The sequence below is a fragment of the Equus przewalskii genome, chromosome 10, assembly GCF_037783145.1.
Source record: "Equus przewalskii isolate Varuska chromosome 10, EquPr2, whole genome shotgun sequence".
In the NCBI taxonomy this organism is placed as follows: domain Eukaryota; kingdom Metazoa; phylum Chordata; class Mammalia; order Perissodactyla; family Equidae; genus Equus; species Equus przewalskii.
Window position 1 is genome coordinate 45,360,968 of NC_091840.1, and position 12,675 is coordinate 45,373,642.

At 39.8% G+C, this 12,675-nt stretch overlaps 1 protein-coding gene across 1 annotated transcript in view; it reads left to right on the forward strand.

Annotated features, from left to right (window-relative positions):
* RPA1 (replication protein A1) overlaps positions 1-12,675 on the forward strand; it is a 63,843-nt gene that overhangs the window by 27,425 nt on the left and 23,743 nt on the right. The window lies entirely within an intron of this gene.

Here is a 12,675-nt window from a genome sequence, read left to right on the forward strand (position 1 = left end):
TGTCTGTTCATGTCCTCTGCCCATTTTTTGATCGGGTTGTTTGTTTTTTTGTTGTTAAGCAGTGTGAGTTCTTTGTATATTATGGAGATTAACCCTTTGTCAGATAAGTGGCTTGTAAATATTTTTTCCCAGTTAGTGAGCTGTTTTTTTTGTTTTAATCCTGTTTTCCCTTGCCTTGAAGAAGCTCTTTAGTCTGATGAAGTCCCATTTGTTTATTCTTTCTATTGTTTCCCTCAACTGAGGAGTTATAGTGTCCGAAAAGATTCTTTTGAAACTGATGTCAAAGAGTGTACTGCCTATATTCTCTTCCAAAAGACTTCTTGTCTCAGGCCTAATCTTTAGGTCTTTGATCCATTTTGAGTTTATTTTGGTGTGTGGTGAAAAAGAATGGTCAATTTTCAATCTTTTGCATGTGGCTGTCCAGTTTTCCCAGCACCGTTTGTTGAAGAGACTTTCTTTTCTCCATTGTAGGCCCTCTGCTCCTTTGTCGAAGATTAGCTGTCCATAGATGTGTGGTTTTATCTCTGGGCTTTCAATTCTGTTCCATTGATCTGTGGACCTGTTTTTGTACCAGTAGCATGCTGTTTTGATCACTGTAGCTTTGTGGTATGTTTTGAAATCGGGGATTGTGATTCCGCCGGCTTTGTTTTTCTTGCTCAGAATTGCTTTAGCAATTCGCGGTCTTTTGTTGCCCCATATGAATTTTAGGATTGTTTGTTCAATTTCTGTGAAGAATGTTCTTGGGATTCTGATTGGGATAGCATTGAATCTGTAGATTGCTTTAGGTAGTATGGACATTTTAACTATGTTTATTCTTCCAATCCATGTGCATGGAATGTCTTTCCATCTCTTTATGTCATCATCAATTTCTTTCAAGAAAGTCTTGTAGTTTTCATTGTATAGATCCTTCACTTCCTTGGTTAAGTTTATCCCAAGGTATTTTATTCTTTTCGTTGCGATTGTGAATGGGATTGAGTTCTTGAGTTCTTTTTCTGTTAGTTCATTGTTAGTGTATAGAAATGCTACTGATTTATGCACGTTAATTTTATACCCTGCTACTTTGCTGTAGTTATTGATTATTTCTAATAGTTTTTCTATGGATTCTTTGGGGTTTTCTATATATAAGATCATGTCGTCTGCAAACAGCGAGAGTTTTACTTCTTCGTTACCTATTTGGATTCCTTTTATTTCTTTTTCCTGCCGAATTGCTCTGGCCAGCACCTCCAGTACTATGTTGAATAGGAGTGGTGAAAGTGGGCACCCTTGTCTTGTTCCTGTCCTCAGAGGGATGGCTTTCAGTTTTTGTCCATTGAGTATGATGTTGGCTGTGGGTCTGTCATATATGGCCTTTATTACGTTGAGGTACTTTCCTTCTATACCCATTTTATTGAGGGTTTTTATCATAAATGGGTGTTGGATCTTGTCGAATGCTTTCTCTGCATCTATTGAGATGATCATGTGGTTTTTGTTTTTCATTTTGTTGATGTAGTGTATCACGTTGATTGACTTGCGGATGTTGAACCATCCCTGTGTCCCTGGTATAAATCCCACTTGATCATGGTGTATAATCTTTTTGATGTATTGCTGTATTCGGTTTGCCGAAATTTTGTTGAGGATTTTTGCATCTATGTTCATCAGTGATATCGGCCTGTAGTTCTCCTTCTTTGTGTTGTCCTTGTCAGGTTTGGGGATCAGAGTGATGTTGGCTTCATAGAATGTGTTAGGGAGTACTCCGTCTTTCTCAATTTTCTGGAACAGTTTGAGAAGAATAGGTATTAAGTCTTCTTTGAATGTTTGGTAGAATTCTCCAGAGAAGCCGTCCAGTCCTGGACTCTTATTTTTGGGGAGGTTTTTGATTACCGTTTCTATTTCCTTACTTGTGATTGGCCTATTCAGATTCTCCATTTCTTCCTGATTCAGTTTGGGGAGATTGTAGGAGTCTAGGAATTTGTCCATCTCTTCCAGGTAGTTCAATTTGTTGGCATATAGTTTTTCATAGTATTCTCTTATGATCTCTTGAATTTCATTGGTATCTGTTGTGATTTCTCCTCTCTCATTCCTAATTTTATTTATTTGCGATTTCTCTCTTCTTTTCTTGGTGAGTCTGGCTAAAGGTTTGTCAATTTTGTTAATTCTTTCGAAGAACCAACTCTTTGTTTCATTGATCCTTTCTATTGTCTTTTTTGTTTCAATATCATTTATTTCTGCTCTTATTTTTATTATTTCCCTCCTTCTACTAACTCTGGGCTTTGTTTGTTCTTCTTTTTCTAGTTCTGTTAGGTGTCGTTTGAGGTTGCTTACGTGAGCTTTTTCTTGTTTAGTGAGGTGAGCCTGTATTGCGATGAATTTCCCTCTTAGGACTGCTTTTGCTGCATCCCAAATGATTTGGTATGTCGTGTTCTCATTTTCATTTGTCTCCAGATAATATTTGATTTCTTCTTTAATTTCTTCAATGATCCATTGTTTGTTCAGAAGCGTGTTGTTTAGTCTCCACATTTTTGCACCTTTCTCTGCTTTTTTCTTGTAGTTGATTTCTAGTTTCATAGCATTATGATCAGAAAAGATACTTGATATTATTTCAACTCTCTTGTATTTATTGATGTTTGCTTTGTTTCCCAAAATATGGTCAATCCTTGAGAATGTTCCATGTGCACTTGAGAAGAATGTATAACCTGCTGTTTTTGGATGAAGTGTTCTATATATATCTACTAAGTCCATCTGGTCTAATTTTTCATTTAATTCTATTATTTCCTTGTTGATTTTCTGTCTGGATGTTCTGTCCATTGGTGTTAATGGTGTGTTGAGGTCCCCTACTATTATTGTATTGTTGTTGATGTCTTCTTTTAGTTCTGTTAAGAGTTGCTTTACAAATTTTGGTGCTCCTGTGTTGGGTGCATATATATTTATAAGTGTTATGTCTTCTTGGTGGAGAGTCCCTTTTATCATTATATACTGTCCCTCTTTGTCTTTCTTTATCTGTTTTGCTTTGAAATCTACCTTGTCTGATATTAGTATAGCGACACCTGCTTTCTTTTGTTCATTATTAGCTTGGAGTATTGTTCTCCATCCCTTCACTCTGAGTCTGTGTTTGTCTTTGGGGCTGAGGTGTGTTTCCTGGAGGCAGCATATTGTTGGGTCTTGTTCTTTGATCCATCCTGCCACTCTGTGTCTTTTGATTGGGGAGTTCAATCCATTTACATTTAGAGTGATTTTTGAGATGTGGGGGCCTACCACTACCATTTTGTGTCTTGTTTTCCGGTTTTCTTCAATTTCCTTTGTTTCTCGTCCCATGGTTTAATCTGTTCTGATGAAGAGCTGCTGCTCTCTGTTGTTGTCCTTCTACTTATCTCCTCTGCTCTTGGTTTTGTAGCCCCTTTCCTTTTTTGGATTTTTCAGGAATGAGGGTTTTCCTGAGGATTTCCTGAAGAGGAGGTTTTGTGGCAATGAACTCCCTTAATTTTTGTTTATCTGGGAAAGTTTTTATTTCTCCATCGTATTTGAAGGATATTTTCGCTGGGTAGAGAATTCTCGGCTGTAGATTTTTTTTTTTTTTTTTTTTTTTTTAAAGATTTTATTTTTTCCTTTTTCTCCCCAAAGCCCCCCGGTACATAGTTGTGTATTCTTCGTTGTGGGTTCCTCTAGTTGTGGCATGTGGGACGCTGCCTCAGCGTGGTCTGACGAGCAGTGCCATGTCCGCGCCCAGGATTCGAACCGACGAAACACTGGGCCGTCTGCAGCGGAGCGCGCGAACTTAACCACTCGGCCACGGGGCCAGCCCCTCGGCTGTAGATTTTTGTCCTTCAGGTTTTTGAATATATCATTCCACTCTCTTCTAGCCTGTAAAGTTTCTGCTGAGAAATCTGCTGATAGCCTGATGGGGGTTCCTTTGTAGGTTAGTTTCTTTTACCTGGCTGTCCTTAGTATTTTCTCCTTGTCTTTGACTTTTGCTAGCTTCACTACTATATGCCGTGGAGTTGGTCTTCTTGCATTGATAAAGTTTGGAGATGTATTGGCTTCTGTCACCTGAAGATGCATCTCTCTCACCAGATTTGGGAAGTTCTCAGCCATTATTTCTTTGAATAGACTTTCTGCCCCTTTCTCCTTCTCTTCTCCCTCTGGTATACCTATAATCCTTACGTTGCATCTCCTAATTGTGTCTGATAATTCTCGGAGAATTTCTTCGTTTCTTTTTAGTCTTACTTCTCTCTCCTCCTCTGCCTGCAGCAATTCTATATTGCCATCTTCCAAATTGCTAATTCTTTCCTCCATATTATCGGCCCTACTGTTCAGTGCATCTAGATTTTTCTTAATCTCCTCTATTGTGTTCTTCATTTCCAATATTTCTGTTTGGTTCTTCTTTATCGTATCAAACTCTTTTGTGACATAGCTCCTGAACTCGTTGAGTTGTCGGTCAGAATTCTCTCTTAACTCAGTGAGTATTTTAATGATGGCTGTTTTGAAGTCATCATCATTTAGGTTATATATCTCATTTTCTTTGGGATTGTTTTCTGTGTATTTGTTATTTTCCTTCTGTTCTGGAGATTTAATGTATTTTTTCATATTGCTTGATGTTGTTGATTTGTGCCTCCGCATAGAGATAGAGTTTAGTTGCTCCTTTCACTTGTTTCTTCTGCTGCGGTGGGGGAGCAGCTGTTTATACTGCACCAACTGGGAACTCTATCCGCAGTTGCTAACTGGGCCTGGGCCCCTCCTCGTAGTCACAGTGGTCCTTTGGATTCCCTCCTCTGCCGTGGGGGCCGTCACAGGGGGGCTTCAGGCTGCTGGTGCCTACTGTTGCAGCCCACCTAGACGTTCTCCCTCCTTGGGGTCTGCAACGGTGTTATGGGCTTTTCCAGCGGCCAGGGGTAGGATCACTTATATTTGTTGCTCCGTCACTGTCGGCACCCACAAAAATCTCACTTGTCCACTATGGGTCGCAGGAGAGCTATTGGCATCTTCTACAGTCTGTGGTTAGTTCACCTAGCTGTGCTACTTTTGTCCCGGTGTCTTCCAGCCTTGTGGCTGCCGGATGGGTGCTTTCTACTTGTGCTGTGCAGAGGCTTTCCCTGAGGCTGCTGTGAGCCTGTAGGGTTTCCCCCTAGGCTACGGAGCTGGGTCGCTGGAACTCTACCCAGCCCCAGTCCTGTTCCCCAGGAACTCAGGGAGCCCTTTGCCCTGTCTTGGGGGATAGCCGGAGATCCTGATTTCAGTGGTAGCTGGTCAGCTGCTGCCCTGCCTGATATTCTCTCCGGGACCCTCCTGGTTTTGTGGATGCTGGGCGTGGCCCCTCCGCTAATAGCAGACAGAGAGTTTTGTCTGCTGCCCAGGCAGAACTCTGGAGCTTCCCCTCCGGGCCGCGGAGCTGGCCTCTGGAGCTTCACCCAGCCCCAGTCCTCTCCGAGATCTCCGGCAATCCCTAGCCCCACTGGGCAGGCAACGGCAGCTGGAGGTCACCTCGCCCTCTGGGATTCTCTCCGGGACTTTCCCGGAGTTGTGGATGCTGGGCCTGGGCCCTCCGCTAATGGCAGACAGAGAGTTTTGACTGCAGCCTGGACAGAACCCTGGAGCTTCACCCAGCCCCAGTCCTCTCTGAGATCTCCGGCAATCCCTAGCCCCACGGGGCGGGCAACGGCAGCTGGGGGTCGCCCCGCCCTCTGGGATTCTCTCCGGGACTTTCCCAGAGTTGTGAATGCTGGGCGTGGCCCCTCCACTAATGGCAGACAGAGAGTTTTGTCTGCTGCCCGGGCGGAACTCTGGAGCTTCCCCTCCGGGGCGTGGAGTCGGCCTCTGGAGCTTTCCCCAGCCCCAGTCCACTCCGAGATCTCCGGCAATCCCTAGCCCCACCGTGCAGGCAGTGGCAGCCGGCGGACCTCAGTACCCTCAGCGATTCTCTCTGGGACCCTCCGGGCACCGTGAACACTAGGCGGGATCTCCCCGCGGGCTCAGGTGTGTAACTCTAGAGTTTCCCTCTGCGTTTAGGAGTAATTGCGGGGGGTTTAGGTAGGGTTCTGGTCACCTGTTTCCACCGTCGCTCCTCTGTTGTGTGCTCGCTCCTGCCCTAGATGTGTGTTGATCTGGGGGTGTCCGTTGGAAGAAAGCCGCTTGCGGGTACTAGGCTGTTCAGTTGGGGTCGGAGAGTTTTCACCTATTTCCACATCCTCCTGGAGGAAAGTCCATCCGCCTTCCGATGTATAGTCGCGTGGGTCTCTCAGACATCCTGAGATGCTGTCTGGATATCCTTTGTTAAGCGATAAGTGTCCAAATAATTGTAGACTCGAGGGGGGAGAGACAAAGAGGACTACTCACGGCGCCATCTTGGATCCTTCTCCTCTCCCTTTGCTCTGTTTTTTCTACATACAACAGTCATACTTCTGGCTCTTCTTTGACCAGAAGTGTGGGACCTTTTCCGCCACACTAAACAATTCTCAGATTCTCTGTGGGCACCAGCTGTATGTCCTACAATTCAGTTTAGTTCTGACACTGTCTGCCTGGAGTTAGCATCACATCCCACAGGGTAAGGGCTCAGTCTCACGAGACTGCCCCCAGCACACCCACACCTCAAATAGCAGGGGAACGTCCAGCGAGTTACCTGTACTTCTGACCAACTGGCTATAAACTGGAGGTTTTCACCACCCCCTCCTTGGGCTCAATTAGATTAATTTGTCTCTGTGCTGAGGATCAGCCTCAGGTATGAATTTAAGGTCTTCTCTGAGCCTTTGCCTGTGCATGTGTGATCACTTTCTTTTTTCCTTTTTTTTTTTTGAGGTTCACTTTCATTTTTTTTTTTTTTTTTAAGTTCATCCGCTCCGCTTCAGCAACCTAGGGTTTGCCAGTTCAGATCCCAGGCATGGACCTACGCATCACTTATCAAGCCATACTGTGCAGGTGTCCCACATATAAAATAGAGGAATATGGGCACAGATGTTAGCTCAAGGCTAATCTTCCTCAAAACAAAAAAAAAGCAGAAATTATCAGATTGGATAAAATAAGTACAATATTCCCTTATTACCCTTTTAGTGTCTGTAGGATCTGTGTTGATGTCACCTCTCTCATACCTGGTATTGGTAATTTGTGTTCTCTTTTTCCTGATCAGTCTAACTAGAGGTTTATCAATTTTATTGATCTTTCAAAGAGCTAGCTTTTGGTTTCATTGATTTTTCTCTTTGTATATTTTCTATATTATTGATTTATGCTTTGGTCTTTAGTATTTCTTTTCTTCTGTCTACTTTAGGTTCAATATATTCTTTTTCTTGTTTCTTTTTGTGGATGCTAAATTCATTGATTTGAGACCTTTCTTCTTTTCTAAAGTTAGAGGCTAAAGGTTGTAAATTTACCCCTAATCACTGCTTTAACAGCATCCAGCAAATTCTGATGTTATGTTTTTAAGTTTTATTCCATTCAAAATACTTTCTAATTTCCCTTTTAATTTCTTCTTTGACATTATGTTATTTTGAAGTGTATTTTGTTTTTCAAATATTTAGAGGTTTTCCAGAGATCTTTGTGTTATTGGTATCTAATTTAGTTCCAGTATTGTCAAATATCATATATTGTATGACTTGAATCCTCTTATTTTCTTGTCCTAGATTATGATTTCTCTTGGTAAATTCTGTACTTGAGAAGAATGTGTATTCTCTGGTTGGGGACAGTGTTCTATAAATGTCAGTTTGGTCAAGTTGATAGTATTGTTCAAGTCTTTTATATCTGTACTGATTTTCTATTTACTTCCTCTCTCAATTATTGAGACAGGGATATTGAAATCTCTGACTATAATTGTGAATTTCTCTATTTTTCCTTGCAGTTATATTAGGTTTTGCTTCATGTATTTTGAAGCTCTGTTATTAATTGCATAAGCGTTTAGGATTATTATGTCCTCTTAATGAATCGACTCCTTTATCATTATGAAATGATTTTATCACTGATGAAATTCTGTGCTTTGAAATCTACTTTGCTATTAATATAGCTACTTCAGTTTTCTTTTAATTAACATTAGCTTAGTGTAACTTTTCCATCCTTTCACTTTTAACCTATTTATGTCTCTATATCAAATACGTATTTCTTGTAAGCAGTATATAGGTGGGTCTTGCTCTTTTATTCAACTTGATAATTTCTACCTTTTTATTGGGGTGTTTAGACCGTTTACATTTAATATAGTTATTGATATGGTTAGGTTTAAGTCTATCATCTTGCTGTTTTTTATTTGTCTCATCTGGTTTTTTCCCCCTTTTTCTTTTCTCACTTCTTTTGGAGTGAATATTTTTTGTGATTCCTTTTGTCTCCTTTGTTGGCTTATTAATTGTCACCCTTATTTGCTGTTCTAGTGGCTGCTTTAAGGTTTGTTGTATGCACTTTAACTTACCAAGGTCTACCTTTGAGAGGCATTATACCACTTCACACATAGTGTAATAATCCTACTTGCTTTTCTCCCCTCCTGGTCTTTGTACTATGGTTGTCATACATTTTACCTGTTATAAACCCCACAATACCTTGTTATTGTTTTTGCTTAAATAGCCAATTATCTTTTAAAGAGATTTAAATAATAAGAAAAAAATCTTATGTATTTACATGTAGTTGCCATTTCTGGTGCTCTTTATTCCTTTGTCTAGATCCATATTTCCAACTGGTGTCATTTAGCATTTGTTGTAGTGAAGTTCTGTGGGTGATGAATTCTTTCAGCTTTTGTACGCCTGAAAAATATTTTGCCTTCGGTTCTGAAGATATTTTTGCTAGGCATAGAATTCTAGGTAGATGGTTTTCTTCTTTCACTACTTGGAAGATGTCATCTTGCATGCACTGTTACCCCAAGACAACTCTGCTATTATCATTATTTTTGTTCTCTGTTCTTAAGAGTTTTTCTACTTTAAAATTTTTCTCATTATTAATTTTGAGCAACTTGATTATGATGTAACTTGGAGTCATTTTCTTCATGTTTTTTGTCTTGATGTTCATTGAGCTTCTTGGATCTGTGTCTGTACAGTTTTCATCAAATTTGGACAAATTTAGGTCACTTTTTTCTTTTTTTAAGCATTGGAACCTGAGCTAACATCTGTTGCCTATCTTTTTTTCTTCTTCTTCTTCCCCCCAAACCCCCCTCCCAGTACATAGTTGTATATTCTAGTTCTAAGTCCTTCTGGTTGTGCTATGTGGGACACCGCCTCAGCATGGCTTGATGAGTGATGTCATGTCCACGCCCAGGATACAAACCCACGAAACACTGGGCCACTGAAGCAGAGCACACGAACTTAACCACTCGGCCATGGGGCCGTTATTTCTTAAATATCTCCCCCACACCCTTGGGTCTCCAATTACATGTATGCTAGGCTGCTTGAAGTTGTCCCACTGTTCATTGATGCTATTTTTGCCTTGTTTGGTTTTTCTAATTCTTTTTCTGTCTGTGTTTCATTTTGGATAGTTTCTATCCCTGTGCATTCAGGTTCCCTAATCTTCTGCCATGTCCAATCTGCTGTTAATCCCACCTGGTATATTTTTCGTCTCAGTCATTGTAGTTTTCAGCTTTAGAAGCTCGATTTTGGTCTTTGTTATATCCTCTATATCTCTGCTTTTAGAATATGCAGAGTACAATTACAATAATTATTTTAACATCCTTGTCTGCTAATTACAATGGCTGTGTCAGTTCTTGGTCTGTTTTAATTCTTTTTTTTTCCCTTCTGCATTGTCGAGTGTATTTTCCTGCTTCTTTGTGTGCCTAGTAATCTTTGATTGAATGTTAGACATTTTGGTTCTTACCTTGTTGGGTGCTGGAAACTTGTATTCCTGTAATTATTCTTGAGTTTTTTCCAGGATACACTTAAGTTACTTGGAAACAGTTTGCTCTTTCAGGCTGTTGCTTTTAAGATTTGCTGGATGAGATCAGAGAGTGCCATTTATTCTAGGTCTAGTTATTCCTGATACAGAGGCAAGACCTGTTAGGGTCATCTACTCAATGCCCCATGAATATGAGGTTTTCCATTCTGTCTGTTAGAAACAGGTACTGTTTCTAGCTTGTTTTAAGCACTGGGCACTCTTACCTCTGATCCTCTCAGATGGTTCTTTCTTTCTCCAACCTCAGACAGTTTCCACACACACATGGGCCAACCAGTTCTCTGCTGACTACTGAAGGGAAACCCTCCACGGATCTCGGGAGGTCTCTCTCTGTCTGTGTAGCTCTCTCTTCTCTGGCACTCTGTCCTGAGAATGCTAGGTGTCTTGATCTCCCCAGACTCTCAGCTCCATGTCCTCCAGGGTTCCTCCAGGCCCACTACCTGTGTCACAGCTTGCAAACCTTCAAGGCAGTAAGCTGGTGCAATCATGCCCACCTTGTTTCTTTCCTCTGTCTCAGGGATGACTGTTCTTCTTTGCTTAATGTCTAGTGACCTGAAAACCATTTGTTTCATGTATTTTGTCTTCTTTTTGGTTATTTTAGGTGGGAGGGTAAACCTGGTCTCTGTTATTCCATCTCATCCTATACATAGTTTTAAAAGTCAAATAGTTTTTCAAGTGTGTACTTCAAAACTGAGCCAAACAGCATTCCCCTGCCTTGCTCTTCTTTAGCAGCTCTGACTCCTGTCCAGAGGCAGTCTGCTTCACATCTTACAGCTGTTTCTTCTGTATTTATCTCCATACTTTTAAATTGCACATTGATGCTGCTCTTTCTTGACTTTTCAGTTGAGACATTTGTTCATTGACTTCACACTGTGGAAGATGAGGATGTAGCTCTCCTGCGTCTCTCCTCTCCTTGCTGCCCAGATGGGAGAAAAGATGTCAGTATCAGATTAGATGACAATTTAAATGACTGGTCAGATTTAAGTTCTTCTATAAAACACATTCTTGTTTTGTTACAAGTTTAAATATTCTTCAGGACACACATGTACAAGGATGTTTTCAAATTTTTTAATATTTTCAGATTGATTTTTTCTGATAATCAGAAAACTGGATAATTTTGTTGTCTGATCAGTGTTGATTTCAATCTGAAAGAATGATGGTCAGTCACAAATATTTGGAAAAATTTTCTGATACAATTTATGGGAAATATATATGTTTAAGGAAATGCATTGAATAATTTGTTTGAATTTAATTTATTAAATATATAGTTTAAATTAACTTTTAATGATAAAAAATTAAAAATGTTTTTCAGCTGGTCATTGTAAAGATGCTGAAAGTTGTATATGTGACAACTTATTTGAAGCTTTCCACTGTTTATTTCCTCCTCTTTCCTAATTGATTTCTCAGTAGGAAATTAAGTAGATCTGAAAAAAAACAAAACTCAGAGAAGTAGCTGTTCCTGTTAAAATTAAAATCTCTCAATTGCTCCCAACAGAAAAAGGTGCTTAGGTGGTTCCCTCTGAAGTACACTAATTCACTGTCTTAATTTAAAATTATCAAACATAGTTCTTCAATTTATTCTTAATATTTTATATTAGTTGGACTTTTGCATAAGAATAAATGGAGGTGATCCCAATAATTTTTGTGCTAGATGCAAACTGTATCCTGTCTAACATTTTCCTGTCTGAGACTCAGTTCTAGCCTTCACCTCAGTGGAGTAATGGAAGGAAAGAAAGGAGAGTTTAAGAAGCTCAGGCCTGAACCCTGGCAGAGTCCTCAACACGATGACAGAACTTTAGAGATAGAAGGAACTATTTTAGAAATCAATTGTTTTAATCATAAGAAAAAATGAATGAGGTGATGAAGTGACTTGCTAAACGTCTCACAGTAGGTGAGTTGCTTCAAGAAAGGACTCATTCCTGATTTCCAGGTGAAGATGTTTCCACTGTACCCAGACCTTTGAAGATTAACCTTCATGTCAAAGTTCTTGCCTATTATGAAAATTATATTTAAGTTAATAGATTGTGTGAATGAGTCTATTATAGGAATGTTACATATATATAATTAGAAGTTATCTCTGTTTGATGTTGGTGTACTTGGCCATTAAAATTTGCATAATTTTAAAAATTGAAATGTATTTAAGATAATCAGACATCTATTTTTAAACATTAATTTTTTGTTTTAGTTTTTGAATAGATAATGTAGTTACATATTTCAAACATCAAAACTACAAAATTCTCTATTTAGAGAAGTCTTATTCCTACCCCTGCTGCCTCCTGCTCTGTTCCTACCCCCCTGCCCTCTGTAGTTAACCAATATTAGTGGTTTCTTTTTATCCTTCAGGTGTTTCTTTATGCAAATATAACCAAATACAAATATTATATATTCTCATTTCATACTCCACTTTGCTTACAACAGAAGGCAGGATATTATGTATACTCTCTTGCCTCTTTTATCCTGCTTTTTAAGAAAATTTCAGGCGAGAGATATTTCCATGTATATACTTAGAGATCTTTTTCATTTTCGTTTTTTTTAAACGGTTATAGAGTGTTCTGTTGTGTGGCGGTTCCATAATTTAACCATTCATGGACACTCACGTTGTTTCCATGCTCTAGCTGTTAAAACAATGCTGCAGTGAATAACTTTTATACGTATGCACGTCTAGGGGCAGAGGGGGTCTGACTGCCAGAAGTGAGATTGCTGGATCAGTGGATAAATGCACCTGTGGTAGGTAGAAATGGTTGGATTCTTCTCCATAGGATAGTATCGTTTTGCATTCCCACCAGCAATGCATACACATAATGGTTTCTTCACAGCTATGCCAACAGACTGTGTTGTTAATCTTTTGAATTTTTA